Source organism: Cetorhinus maximus, chromosome 10 (assembly GCF_964194155.1).
Source record: "Cetorhinus maximus chromosome 10, sCetMax3.hap1.1, whole genome shotgun sequence".
Lineage (NCBI taxonomy): Eukaryota > Metazoa > Chordata > Chondrichthyes > Lamniformes > Cetorhinidae > Cetorhinus > Cetorhinus maximus.
The window spans coordinates 105,993,874-106,004,328 of NC_135888.1; the positions used below are offsets into that span (position 1 = coordinate 105,993,874).

Consider the following 10,455-nt stretch of genomic DNA (forward strand, 5'->3'; position numbering starts at 1 on the left):
AAGTAAGCCCACTTGCACCTGCTCTATCTCTTCCATTCTGAATCTATTAAATAAACATGAGTGACCTTCTGAACTGCCATTTTTTAGGTGTTCTGGAAATCACCAAGGCCCAGCATTTTAATTACCTTACCTTTCTAGCTGTTATCTTCTTGAGGAACATGGCCCCAACTTTTTAGGTGTAACAGGCTCCACTCCTGCTTTAATTGCATTTATCCTATTTTCTACAGTTAAGACTTTAACTCCTAAAACTGAAAATTTTATACTAAAACACATGCACCATCAACTAGGCTTTGGCAACATAATGATAAAGATAATCTGTTTTTTGTAGTGTTTATTGAGGTATAAATATTGACTCGGGATAACTCCCCTAACCCCCTGTTCTTCTTCAAAATAGTGCCATGGGATCTTTTACATCCATTTAAGCAGCCAGATGGGGCCTTGATTTAACATCTCAACCCAATGACAACACAATGCTCCCTCAGTACTGTACTAGAATGTCAGGCTTGAGTTTTGTGCTCAAACCCTGGAGTGGGACTTCAACCCGGAGCCTTGTGATTCAGAGGCAAGAGTGCTCTGAGCCACAGGTGATACACACAATGTCAATCAGCCAAAATGGATGAGACACATTGTCAGAGTTCCCAACTCAGGGCTGCCCAAACAAGTTCTTTACTCAGAGCTATGCCACGGAGCCCGTTCACTCAGGGGCCAACAGAAATGTTTCAAAGACAATCTCAATGGCTTCATGAAGGTCTGCTCTATTAACATCAAGACACTGAAAGTAGCTGCCCAGTTGTGACCAAAAATGGTGATCCATCATCAAAAATGATGCCAAGACCTTTCCATCAACAAGAGCAGCCACTGAGGGAAAATAGCCAGAGAGACGGCGAAAGAGGACAGCTGCTTGTGCCAAAAATCCACCATCACCTCCACCAGCTGACAACCAATGACCTCATTGTGGACGAGCCTACAAGGCTACGATAGGGCTCATAAGCCATCTGCGAACCCATAGCCAAAACTGACATCTCACTTCCATCCAGCCATCTGCAAAATGGGCTGCCGATAGAGTTGGTACCATTCCTCAGCCCAGGCGTTAGATAGCTGATCGTTGCAATGTTGTTGAAACCCAGGAGGTACATAACAGCTATCTGAGGTAACTAATCTTATAACTTTGCCTCCACTAGCAGAGTTGGGGGAGTCGGGAGAGAAAACAAGCAGGACTTAGTGTCTGTTGACCATTCAACTAACAGATTGGGGAGTGGTAGGAGACAAAGGGGAAGAAAATGCAACCACATGCACATGAACACTACTCCATCATACCAAGTTAGAGTATAAACACACACCCCTCTAAATAGATTTTTGATTAGTTGCTCTGGGGGGAGATAAATAAGTGCCCACCCTCAAATCTACCATAATTTTCACTATCTCAGCAAAGAGCCTTCAATTCGCCTGGTGTCAAATGGTTTCCTTTCAAAGGCCAAATGAGTTTGAAGCCTATCGTTGACTTTTACAATTAGCTCCTGGGGAAAATTGTTTAACAATGGTTACGTCATGCAAATTTGATGTCTAATTAGCCATTCCATAGTTCATCCTTTTGAAGCCAATGATGGATATGGCATGAGATAGCTCCAGTGGAAGATTGCTAATTCTCGTCAGAATGTGATAATAGGTGACATTAAGGGTAGAAAGCAGGACGAGCAAGGTAAAGATAGCCCTAGAGGGGGTGGGGTGGGGGGAAGGGATCGAAATAGGCTAAAAGGTAGAGGTAAAACAATCGATGGAAATACATTTAAAAATAATGGAAATAGGTGGGAAAAGAAAAATCTATATAAATTATTGGGAAAAAGGGGGATCGGAAAGGGGGTGGGGATGGAGGAGAGAGTTCATGATCTAAAATTGTTGAACTCAATATTCAGTCAGGAAGGCTGTAAAGTGCCTAGTCGGAAGATGAGGTGCTGTTCCTCCAGTTTGCGTTGAGCTTCACTGGAACAATGCAGCAGGCCAAGGACGGACATGTGGGCATGAGAGCAGGGTGGAGTGTTGAAATGGCAAGTGACAGGGAGGTCTGGGTCATGCTTGCGGACAGACCGAAGGTGTTCTGCAAAGCGGGCACCCAGTCTGCATTTGGTCTCTCCAATGTAGAGGAAACCGCATTGGGAGCAGCAAATGCAATAGACTAAATTAAGGGAAGTGCAAGTGAAATGCTGCTTCACTTGAAAGGAGTGTTTGGGCCCTTGGACAGTGAGAAGAGGGGAAGTAAAGGGGCAGGTGTTGCACTTTCTGCGGTTGCATGGGAGGGGGTTGAGGTGTAAGGGGTGATGGAAGAGTGGACCAGGGTGTCCCGATGGGTACGATCCCTGTGGAATGCCGCCGGGGGGGGTGAAGGAAAGATGTGTTTGGTGGTGGCATCATGCTGGAGTTGGCGGAAATGGCGGAGGATGATCCTTTGAATGCGGAGGCTGGTGGGGTGATAAGTGAGGACAAGGGGGACCCTATCATGGTTCTGGGAGGGAGGGGAATGTGTGAGGGCGGATGCGTGGGAGATGGGCCCGACACGGTTGAGGGCCCTGTCAACTGTGTCCGGCCCATCTCCCGCGCATCTGCCCTCACACCTTCCTCTCCCTCCCAGAACCATGATAGGGTCCCCCTTGTCCTCACTTATCACCCAACCAGTCTCCGCATTCAAAGGATCATCCTCCGCCATTTCCGCCAACTCCAGCATGATGCCACCACCAAACACATCTTCCCTTCACCACCCCTGGCGGCATTCCGCAGGGATCATTCCCACCGGGACACCCTGGTCCACTCCTCCATCGCCCCCTACACCTCAACCCCCTCCCACGGCACCTTCCCATGCAACCGCAGAAGGTGCAACACCTGCCCCTTTACTTCCCCTCTCCTCACCGTCCAAGGGCCCAAACACTCCTTTCAAGTGAAGCAGCCTTTCACTTGCACTTTCCTCAATTTAGTCTATTGCATTCGCTGCTCCCAATGCGGTTTCCTCTACATTGGAGAGACCAAACGCAGACTGGGTGACCGCTTTGGGGAACACCTTCGGTTTGTCCGCAAGCATGACCCAGACCTCCTTGTCGCTTGCCATTTCAACACTCCACCCTGCTCTCATGCCCACATGTCCGTCCTTGGCCTGCTGCATTGTTCCAGTGAAGCTCAACGCAAACTGGAGGAACAGCACCTCATCTTCCGACTAGGAACTTTACAGCTTTCCGGACTGAATATTGAGTTCAACAATTTTAGATCATGATCTCACTCCTCCATCCCCACCCCCTTTCCGATCCCCCTTTTTTCCAATAATTTACATAGATTTTTCTTTTCCCACCTATTTCCATTATTTTTAAATGTATTTCCATCGATTGTTTTATCTCTACCTTTTAGCCTATTTCGATCCCTTCCCCCCACCCCACCCCACTAGGGCAATCTTTACCTTGCTCGTTCTGCTTTCTACCCTTAATGTCCCTATTATCACATTCCTTAGAAAATATCACCACATTCAACACCTCTTTGTCCTTTTGTCTATGACATCTTTTGGTTATCTCCACCTATCACTGGCCTTCTATCCAGCTCTACCTGTCCCACCCCCCCTTAAACCAGCTTATATTTCACCTCTTTTCTATTTTTCCTTAGTTCTGTTGAAGAGGCATCTGGACTCGAAACGTTAACTGTGTTCCTCTCCGCAGATGCTATCAGACCTGCTGAGTTTTTCCAGGTATTTCTGTTTTTGTTTTGGATTTCCAGCATCCGCAGTTTATTGCTTTTATGCTAATTCTCCTCATTTGACTGCAGAGTTGTTCAGTAACAAACATTTTATCAGTCTTATGTTCATGTTCTTTTCCACCATAACATAATCCCTACTCATTGTGCACCTAGTTATGCAATTGTGTGTTGTCCTTTGTGAGCTACACACAAGTATTAAAATCTTGATTAAAATGTTCAGCTTTTCTTTACTTGATGTTCTACGATTACATTTTTGAGAATTATAAACATTCACCCCATGTTTGAGCTCCTGCGGGGATTCCTCTTGAATCCTCGTCTAATCCCAAGTTATTTGTACTTTATTACAGTAATCTTCTTACCAACGGTTACTGGGCAGCCCTCAAGAGTCAATAATTTTGGCCTGGAATCGACTCCAATCTTTGGCTCTGACACATAAAACATTTAAAACTCAAGTTAATCAAAATAGTGTTAATGCTCAACAGTAACAAAACAAGAGCCCATTTGAATGTTCTTACGAATACGATCTAAGTGATTAGGTGTAGTCAATAGGGATATCAGGCATTTGATGCTTTCGTAAAATAAAGAAAGTAAAATGGAGAAACTCAGTGCTTGGTCAATGGAGGAGGACATCATAGTTCAGCAACAAGGGGATCTTACCATTCCCTACATACTTGCTGGCCTACGAATCATGATTTTAATTGTAAGTAAATGGATTTTGAATGAGTTAAAAATCGGGCCCCATATGATTTATATTTACAGGTCCATTCTCTCCCACATGATCTATCCATGCTCACAAAGACCAATTAAACTCCATGTTTCGTGAGGATTACAGCAGTAGGTGGCCTGAGGCAGGGGTAGAGATGGTCCATGTTATAGAGTCATAGAGATCTACAGCACAGAAAAAGGCCCTTCGGCCCATCGAGTCTGCCCCGGTCAAACAAGTGCCTAACTATTCTAATCCCATTTTCCAGCACTAGGCCCATGGCCTTGTATGCCATGGCATCGCAGGTGCACATCCAAATACTTCTTAAATATATGAGGGTTTCTGCCTCTACCACCCTTTCAGACAGTGAGTTCCAGATTCCCACCACCCTCTGGGTGAAAAAATTCTTCCTTTCTAAACATCCTGCCCCTTACCTTAAATCTATGCCCCCTGGTTATTGATCCCTCCATCAAGGGGAAAAGTTCTTTCCTATCTACCCTCTCTATGCCCCTCATAATTTTATACACCTCAATCATGTCTCCCCTCAATCTCCTCTGCTCCAGGGAAAATAACCCCAGTCTATCCAACCTCTCCTCATAACTAAAACTCTCCAGCCCAGGCAACATCCTGGTAAATCTCCTCTGCACTCTCTCTAGGGCAATCACATCCTTCCTATAATGCGGATTCCAGAACTGCACGCAATACTCTAGCTGTGGCCTAAGCAGCGTTTTATACAGTTACAGCATAACCTCCCTGCTCTTATATTCTACGTCTCAGCTAATTAAGTAGGCAGTCTTTGTAATGCAAAGATATAAGGTCAGAAGCTCAATCTGGGGTCAAATAAGACACCAAGGTTATGTGGTTCAGTGATTCAACCTTGTTCAGTTCAAGAATGATCATCATTTCCTGGACAATGATTTGATTCCAAGATGACACTCGGCTGGAAGTGGGGGAAAAAAATGGCCTTTTCTTCTGAACACCAGAATCCGAGGGTTTACATTTTGGAAGCCTTCTAGGTAACTAACTCAAAACTGGGAGAATCTAGTCAAAATTTGCATAGCTGACAATCTAGGTAGACAACAAAGTTCAGTCTGCCAAAAAACAAGTGGTACAAACAAAAAAAATCTCCCTAATCATTCCTCTCTGCGAGTATCCGTTTTCATCGAATCTACTAACCGTTTCAAAAGGCAGTTGCATGATTACAGATCATTTTGGCATTCCACTAGATAATCAGCAATATCTGACTGTAACTTGAGAAAAATAATGGATAAAATAGCTTTTTGATTCACTACACAACAATTACATTATTGACTTTTTGAAGTCAAGCTGATTGCTTTTACCATGAATGTGTACAATCACATGCAGTAACCTATTGGAGATTTGTTTATTACACCTGATGCCCCCTTGATTTTTTATTTTTAAATTCTGGGAGCTTCCTGAACTACTGTGGTCTCGGCTATACAACTGGGCCACAAATAGCAAAGATGGCTGGAAAAGCTGGTGAAACAGTATGGATCCTGAAGAAGGTTCAGGCTTATTAGTTGCTCTCAGCACCATCTAGTGCTGGAATATTGCAACTTTGTTTGACAGACTGGGAAGAAAATCCATCTATACTCCTAGGCATAATGCATGCCCACTAAGTGGACAAAGATGGCCTACTCCATTCTTTCCCTCTCAGATGTGGCTAGGTTGCCAATCTGCTTTAACAGAGTATGGCTGGAGCAACACCATAGCAACTAATCTTATGCCAGCGACAGAATAGTTGTTACAGCCAGACCACAAAATTGTAAACCAATGCTCTCCCCAGATCTCCCTCTCAGTATGGTTTCCTGCAGAAATTCTTAATTTCCCAGCCTAAACAGGGATTGTTATAAAGCTTACCAAACATGCAGGGCATCACAGCTGAGCCAAATCATCTGATGTTCAAACATATAATTTCCAACAGCCACTGCATAGTGATCAGGAGAAGAATTCTTGACTGATATTTCCCCCTACTTCTGCCAAGGAGCATCAAGGCAAACTGCAGCAACCCTAGCACAGGCTAGAAATCATGTCAGGATCTTTCTGATTTACTTCTCTAACTACATCACTGAGCAGCACTTCTACTCACTAGGCCATTATTTGCTGCAAAGTGCATTAACTATATGAAATCTGTAACTTGTCTTTTGATACCAAGCACAATTTTCCAAAGTCTTTCCATGTCCCCACCAAACCTAAGATCAAATTTGTGAGACATGTGCTTATGCTACAGTTCCTTCCAACTGCACCTAACATATAAAAATGCATGACAAATCTGCTCTCTTAAGCTGTAGCTGCTAAGGGTCCTAAGTTTATTAAAATGATGAACAAAACCAAAAATACCTGGAAAAACTCAGCAGGTCTGACAGCATCTGCGGAGAGGAACACATTTAACGTTTCGAGTCCATATGACTCTTCAACAGAACTAAGGAAAAATAGAAAAGAGGTGAAATATAAGCTGGTTTAAGGGGGGGTGGGACAAGTAGAGCTGGATAGAGGGCTAGTGATAGGTGGAGATAACCAAAAGATGTCATAGACAAAAGGACAAAGAGGTGTTGAAGGTGGTGATATTATCTAAAGAATGTGCTAATTAAGGGTAGAAAGCAGAACGAGCAAGGTACAGATAGCCCTAGTGGGGGTGGGGTGGGGGGAAGGGATCAAAATAGGCTAAAAGGCAAAGATAAAACAATCGATGGAAATACATTTAAAAATAATGGAAATAGGTGGGAAAAGAAAAATCTATATAAATTATTGGAAAAAAGGGGGATCAGAAAGGGGGTGGGGATGGAGGAGAGAGTTCATGATCTAAAATTGTTGAACTCAATATTCAGTCAGGAAGGCTGTAAAGTGCCTAGTCGGAAGATGAAGTGCTGTTCCTCCAGTTTGCGTTGAGCTTCACTGGAACAATGCAGCAGGCCAAGGACGGACATGTGGGCATGAGAGCAGGGTGGAGTATTCAAGTGGCAAGCGACAGGGAGGTCTGGGTCATGCTTGCGGACAGACCGAAGGTGTTCCGCAAAGCGGTCACCCAGTCTGCGTTTGGTCTCTCCAATGTAGAGGAAACCGCATTGGGAGCAGCGAATGCAGTAGACTAAATTGAGGGAAGTGCAAGTGAATGCTGCTTCACTTGAAAGGACTGTTTGGGCCCTTGGACGGTGAGGAGAGGGGAAGTAAAGGGGTAGGTGTTGCACCTTCTGCGGTTGCATGGGAAGGTGCCGTGGGAGGGGGTTAAGGTGTAGGGGGTGATAGAGGGTATCCCGGAGGGAATGATCCCCGCGGAATGCCGCTGGGGGGGTGAAGGGAAGATGTGTTTGGTGGTGGCATCATGCTGGAGTTGGTGGAAATGGCGGAGGATGATCCTTTGAATGCAGAGGCTGGTGGGGTGATAAGTGAGGACAGGGGGGACCCTATCATGGTTCTGGGAGGGAGAGGAAGGTGTGAGGGCGGATGCGCGGGAGATGGGCCGGACATGGTTGAGGGCCCTGTCAACCACCGTGGGTGGAAAACCTCAGTTAAGGAAGAAGGAAGACATGTCAGAGGAACTGTTTTTGAAAGTGGCATCATCAGAACCGATGTGACGGAGGCCTTTTGTCTATGACATCTTTTGGTTATCTCCACCTATCACTGGCCCTTTATCCAACTCTACTTGTCCCACCCCCCCCTTAAACCAGCTTATATTTCACCTCTTTTCTATTTTTCCTTAATTCTATTGAAGAGTCATACGGACTCGAAACGTTAACTGTGTTCCTCTCCGCAGATGCTGTCAGACCTGCTGAGTTTTTCCAGGTATTTTTGTTTTTGTTTTGGATTTCCATCATCTGCAGTTTTTTGCTTTTATCTTAGTGTTAAAATGATGATTTAACTACAATTCCAGGCAAACTAAATCCAAATGGCAGAATCTGCTGTCCTGGTATTTGACATTAATTGGGGCACTTTGCTCACAGGGCTGGAGAATATGTCCTTAGTGCTTGCTAGCCTAATACCACCTGCTATTCTGTAGTTGAGAGTGAGCAGTATTAGTATAAAATTAATTGGTACTGCATCATCTCTGAACCATATTATACCTCACCAATGAGTAGTCAGCATTCGTATGTAGCGTGGGTATATTTGACCCTGAAATGGGGTCATTTCACCCTTCAGCATGTGTGTTTCTACAGGAAAAAAATCTTTGCAGTAACAGCCATTCTATTATAAAACGTAAACTTTTTATGTCTAATCCCATAATAAAATGGCCCTCGTTATGCACCTAATCCACATTTTTGTCCTTTCTCCATTTTTGTTGACTATTTTTTGCCTTCCCGCATATCTCATATACCCTTCTACAATGAAGTGAGAAGGATGTCTAAGTTTGTTTTTTCTATATTAATAAATATTGCATTTCAGAGATATAAGGTAACAATTAACAGAATATACTTAGTTCACAGGAATGGAGCTGTCAAACTATTATTAAACGTTTAAAGAAAAACATAACCTCAACAATGACAGATGTATTTTTTTGCTATAGTTCAGTTATTTGGTCAGAGTTTCACAGTATACGTAATGTGACTTGAAAGTTGGGCCACCTATCTACCAAATAGGTACAACATTATCATTATTTGTTTTGCAAACTTTCAACAGAGGCTAGTTATCTCGTGATTTAATGGAAAACATCTGAAACATTACAATCATTGACAGCTCCCCACCAGCAAAAGAGTTCAGACGAGCTGCACACTGATGAAATTTCAAAATAGTAGGCTTTTGCTCTCTTGTTCGTTTGCTTATTTTATGTCAATTATCGTTTCCTGCATGTAATTGCCACATGAGCAGGACACAAACCTGAAGGTAAATGGAAAAGAATAATGTACTGGTCATGTCCAAATCATAGCTGCAAAAACCACCTGAGGGAAAAAAAAATTACCTGTGTGAATCCTGTACTCTGCCCGTTACGTTAAGAAAATAACAAGACTGTCTCAAAATGAACACACCAACTTGCAACTGGGTGGCGGGGGGGGTGGGGGGGGGTGGATTTTTTTTCCATGATCGGGGCTTTGGCTCTATTTCCAAATCGTTCATGAAATACCAGTATGAAATCTACATACGGTCGCCAGTGCTGTTGCTTTACGTAACCTACTATAAATGTATTAAAATAATGATCTTACCCGACACAATAGACCGCAGCAGCGATCCGGCTGCTACATCCAGGACCTGGTGATCGCTGGCCGCAGGAGCCGCTTTTCACTGGCAAGCACTGGAAGGGGTTAAGAGCTAAAAGCCAAGTAAGAACATGGCACAGCTCATCCTGCCATTCCTGTTCCTCTTTATTCTTACTCAATTTCCTCCGATTCCCCAGCGTCCGAAATAATTCAGATCTCGATATCACACGCCCCTTACAAAACTCTCTTAGAAAAAGAAAACGCAAGAATGCAGCTTTGGCTTGATGTTTGCTTCTTCCTCTTTTTTTTTTGTGCCGTGCACAGGCGCTGCTGCGATCCCTTTTCAACCTTTATTAAAGCAACGAAAGTCACAACACGGAAATACGTGCAGCGCAAGCGCACTTCCGCCCCGGGAATAAAGAACCAGCAGAGCAAATAAACAATTAAATTTTAATGTTCAATATTCACTGGCTGCACCTCGCTCACAAAAGGCCAGCCTCTCGTGCAAATAATGCTCCTTTTATCCATTATTTCAACCACAGTTTCCCCTGTTTTTAAACATTTTTTTTTGAAAATTGCTATATTTATACATAGTGTTCTGAAATACAGTCATTAACCTACTGAGTTTTTATTTTTCCACGATACATACACAATATACACACACGCTTAACAGAAGGTGAAAAAGAGAACACACAGGGCTTTAAATATTAGCATTTCCTGTTTGGCTTGTTTACAGTGTTATGTCTGATTTACAACCCAACTCAACTGGTCTTGGCGGCCAGGGCGGAGGCAAAGAAGGTTATTGTGTCTTTGCTGTACCTCCCATTTCACACCTTAAGGTTAAGCTGCATTTCAAGGAGGAAGCCATGTCTC

General features: G+C 43.7%; 1 protein-coding gene across 2 annotated transcripts in view; it reads right to left on the minus strand.

Moving 5' to 3' along the window:
- Positions 1-9,942, minus strand: part of c10h5orf24 (chromosome 10 C5orf24 homolog) — a 41,381-nt gene extending 31,439 nt beyond the window's left edge. For both annotated transcript variants that reach the window (XM_078550937.1, XM_078550936.1), the window contains exon 1: positions 9,589-9,942. The gene's annotated coding sequence lies outside the window, so the exon portion shown is untranslated. The remainder of the gene's footprint in view (positions 1-9,588) is intronic.
- Positions 9,943-10,455: the final 513 nt, after the last annotated feature.